The sequence below is a fragment of the Ammodytes marinus genome (assembly GCF_949987685.1).
Source record: "Ammodytes marinus genome assembly, chromosome: 2".
Lineage (NCBI taxonomy): Eukaryota > Metazoa > Chordata > Actinopteri > Uranoscopiformes > Ammodytidae > Ammodytes > Ammodytes marinus.
The window spans coordinates 36,389,681-36,394,680 of NC_137231.1; the positions used below are offsets into that span (position 1 = coordinate 36,389,681).

The 5,000-nt window shown below is 39.1% G+C and overlaps 1 protein-coding gene across 1 annotated transcript in view; it reads left to right on the forward strand.

Annotated features, from left to right (window-relative positions):
- The window catches only part of LOC307257378 (bromodomain-containing protein 3-like), a gene marked incomplete at its 5' end in the record, with an annotated part of 15,793 nt that extends 14,738 nt beyond the window's left edge, over positions 1-1,055 (forward strand). The window contains 1 exon segment of the mRNA XM_080036601.1: positions 1-1,055. This exon segment is cut by the window's left edge and continues 2,881 nt beyond it.
- Positions 1,056-5,000: the final 3,945 nt, after the last annotated feature.

Consider the following 5,000-nt stretch of genomic DNA (forward strand, 5'->3'; position numbering starts at 1 on the left):
TTTTTTCCTGTGATAACTAAATAAGCCACGTGAGATCATTCTCTTAGCTCATTGGTCAGATGTGTCTGGGGGGGCGGGGTCAATAACCTGAACTGCTCTACGATTGGTCTAGAATATCCATGTGTGGAAAGAAACTGCAGGAAGTAGATGGTCTTACTCATCTTCCCATAATGCATTGGGCAGCCGGCTACGGTAGCTTGTTAAGTCCAAAAATACTCAGATCATGTTGTCAATACAAACGAACCTCCACCAGTTGGTTTGGAAGCGTACAGAGACTTATAATACCATAGTATAGCCAATGAATTACATTAGTAATTTATAGTATGATGATTCCATGTCCTTTTAGGGCTTCCATAGTTTCACAAACACGTGACCTAATCGATTTAAAGGTGCAGTGTGTAGAATTACTGTCGTTTTTCAGACCAGACTTTGTAGAGATGGAATATAATATTCATCAGTATGTTTTAATTAATGTATAATCTCCTGTTTTTATGAGTTTAGAATGAGCCTTTTATATCTACATAGGAGCGGGGCGCTGAGGCCGCCATGTTTCTACAGTAGCTCAGAACGGACAAACTTAACTAAAGGCCTTACAGGTTTTTATATATAGTGGGCGTCCTGAGGAAATGCACCTGTTGGAAGACCAAGAAGAAGAAGAAGTACTATAGAATAAATAACTAAATACATCTTCACTTCATCACTTGATATTGTGGAAAGACTTGAGGCAGTGGTGGATGATGCCATCTTTAGTAACTATAGCTTCTTGTCCTTGAAGGCCACCGTAGCTTCTGTAAATTCTCCCCCAAAGGGAAAGGGTTAGCAAGGGAGCGTTGACATCTACAATCTCACCACTAGATGACGGCAAAATACACAAATATTACACACTGTACCTTTAATTGATTTGAACACAATCTTGTATCATAACGGAATATACATTTCTTCAAAATAAAACGCCGCCATTTTATTTTCTGCATTATTTTTATTTTATTTTGGACATTTTACAGACAATCAGCAACAAATGAACAATGTTTCCTTCCGAGTGACAGACAGACACTCAGAGAGACAGACAGACAGACACTCAGACAGACAGACAGACAGACAGACAGACAGACAGACAGACAGACAGAGAGACAGACAGACACTCAGAGAGACAGACAGGCAGACACACGCTCAGACAGACAGAGAGACAGACAGAGGGTCACACACTCAGAGAGACAGACAGACAGACAGACAGAGAGACAGACACTCAGACAGAGAGACAGACACACAGAGAGACAGACAGACAGTCACACACACACTCAGACAGACAGACAGTCACACGCTCAGACACACAGAGAGACAGACACAGACAGACAGTCACACACTCAGACAGACACACAGAGAGACAGACAGACAAACAGTCACACGCTCAGACACACAGAGAGACAGACACAGACAGACAGTCACACACTCAGACAGACAGACAGGCACACGCTCAGACAGACAGAGAGACAGACACACAGAGAGACAGACAGACAGACAGCCCGGTGCCACAGTAAACCCTCCTCTTGTTTTTGTATTCTAGTTGACAGTGGGAGCGTTGACGGCTAATAGTTAATTTTTGTATTTTTAATAAGAAAAATGAGAAAAGCGATTTTTGTGTATTTGCATGAACTCCGCCGACCGGCCGTAAGTCCTCGGAGCACATACAGGTGAAACTCATATTATTAGAATATCATGGAAAATGAATTGGAATTGAGGCAAGAATTCATTCAGAAGGAAAGGGGCCCAAACCAAGTACTGAGTACATATGGATGATTATACTGTATAGAGGGCCGAAATTTCTGTATTTAAAATCCCTTCTTTATTGATTTCATGTGATATTAAAATTTTCTGAGATTTTGAATTTGGGGTTTTCATAAGCTGTAAGCCATAATAATAATCAAAATCATAACAAATAAAGGCTTGAGATATCTCACTTTTCATGTAATGAGTCTATATAATATATTATTTTCACCTTTTAAGTTGAATTACTGAAATAAATGAACTTTTGCACGATATTCTAATTTTTCGAGTTTCACCTGTAGTAGTAGTATCTGTGTGAGGCTAGAACACAGACAGACAGACAGATAGACAGACAGACAGATAGAGAGACAGACAGACAGACAGACAGACAGACAGACAGACAGAGAGACAGACAGACAGAGGGACAGACAGACAGACAGAGGGACAGACATGAACCAACAAGTGAATTATTTGATGTAATTACTGATATGGGATCCTTATTTTCTGAGTTCCTTTGTTTTCATAAATAAAAACATAAACTGAACCGGCGTCTCGACTCTTTTTTATTTTTTGGTATTTTCAAGCTTTATTAGACAGTACAGAGTTAAAATGGGGAGAGAGAGAGAGAGAGATAGCTTTATTAGACAGTACAGAGTTGAAATGGTGAGACAGAGAGAGAGAGGGGGGGGGGGGGATGACCTGCAGTAAAGGTCCACGGGTCGGATTTGAACCCACGACCACTGCAACGAAGGCCGGAGCCAATATGGTACACGCTCTATCCACTACACCACCAGAGCGCCCCTTCTCAACTCTTATTTTATTTTAATCCCCAAGGTTCAAATAAAAAGTTTGGAAAAATGTTTTAAGTTAAGATATTGTGTTTTGAAAAGCGTTTGAAATATGAAAATGTTACTAGAAAATGCTGGATGACATATTCACCTCATCGCTTGATATTGTGGAAAGTCTTAAGGTAGCACAGAACGGACAACCCTAACTAAAGGCCTTACACGTTTTTATATATAGTGGGCGTCCTGGGGAAATGCAGAGGGGGTGCTTTTCACAGCAAGCCAGTCCATGTTTGGGTTATTTACATCGACCTCCATTCATTTCCTGAAGGGTTAGGGTTAGGGTAGGGTTGCTATTAGGGCTGCAGCTAACGATTATTTTGATAATCGATTAATCTGTTGATTATTTTCTCGATTAATCGATTATTAATCGATTAGTGTTTTGGCCTGTAAAATGTCAGAAAATGGTGAAACATGTTGATACATTTTCCAAAGCCCATGTTGACATCCTCAAATGTATTTTTATGTCCAAAACACAAAGATATTTCAGTTTACTGTCATAATAGGATTGAAGAAACCAGAAAATATTCACATTTGAGAAGCTGAAATCAGAGAATTTGGACATTTTTTATTAAAAAATTACTCGAAACGATTAATCGATTATCAAAATAGTTGGCGATTATTTTAATAATCGATTAATAATCGATTCGTCGATTAATCGTTGCAGCTCTAGTTGCTATCTCCCACATGGAAAGTCTGACGCTCATGAAACTTACTCCACTTATTAACATCAGTCATGCAAACATACCCACCAAAGGATTTGATTCTCGGATGAAGAGAAATCAAGTTTAAGAGGGGGGGCTTTTCACAGCAAGCCAGGACAAGGACAATTCTAAATTTTAAACAATGCACCTGATGACATTCCAACTATGACACTTCCAAAATGGCGGTGACAAGGCCTTGGTCCAAAGTATGGAGAAATATGGACATATATGAGACCCTTTCTAAGGGGAAAAAAAAATATTCTAAAAAAAAAATTCAGCTATTATGCAGTAAATTAAATGTACTTATGGATATTATAATTACTTTCTACAAAATCTGCTAGGAAATAAAACCCAAAATTCTACACACTGCAGGTTTAAACTTACTCCACTTATTAACATCAGCCATGCAAATATACCCACCAAAACATTTGATACATGGCTAAACAGAAAAATATTTTTGTGGGGTACTTTTCACACCAACCAGTCCATTTTTGGGCTATTGATTCTCGGATGAACCCTAGATTATGTTACTATATATGTTAAAAAATATATTCTAGAGCCGTGGGAAAGGGAAAATATACACAGAGCAAAAAAATCTCAGCGATTGAAGTTGTAAATCTAAAGTAGCTACGAGGAAACTTTTAAATATTTCTGAAACAGTCTCATTTTTCCTCTGATGATCATAAATTACATGTAACAGCAAAACGAGACCATCAGTGCAAAGAATGCTATTTTTATAAAGTTTTTCTTAATGCCTTTGTCATGGGTATATACGCTCACCCAGGAACAACAGCTGGCGTGGTAAAAACACTACCGCTTTATGTCCAAAGGGGGGCGCTAGAATTAACACACACTGAAAGTTCCTCTGAGCACTCCTTTAAGCATAAAAACTTCTCACGGTAGGAGCTGTAAAAGTAGGAGAAAAACATAGGTTGCGTTCCGAATCTCATACTTTCTACTATATAGTATGTAGAAAAAAGATTTAGGATGTCCCGATTCTTGTGGCCAGATTTAGGATGGTTAGAAGTATACCCGGATGTCCTACTTCATGCGTCCAAGATTGTTAGTGTTGAAAAGTGCATCCTATTTGGGCGATTCTGACCCACAATCCAGTGCGCACGTGAAGTGACGTAACATCGACGAAGCCTCCACATGAAAACAAACGGGGATGCGACGGATATAAAAGCAAGAGGCAAGATCAAGGCGCAATGTTATGATGAAATAAGAGAGTAAAGTATGTCCCAATAGTATGCCTACTGCATCCTAACTAGATTATTTTTATCGTCGGATGTAGTATGTAGAATAGAAAAAAGAAAGAGGAGGAGATTCGGAACGCAAACAAACATTTTATATTAAAAGCTTTTTAGTTAAAGATACAAAAATTAAACTGATTTTTGTAAATTTTTATTTAGTTGCATTGTATATATCTGTAAATGAAATACTGCTGTTCACATCACAGACACGCAGACACACACACGCAGACACACACACACACGCAGACAGACACACACACACACACACAGACACACAGACACAGACAGACACACACAGACACACACAGACACAGACAGACACACACACACAGACACAGACACACACACACAGACACACACACACAGACACACACACACACACGCAGACACACACACGCAGACACACACACACAGACACACACACACACACAGAC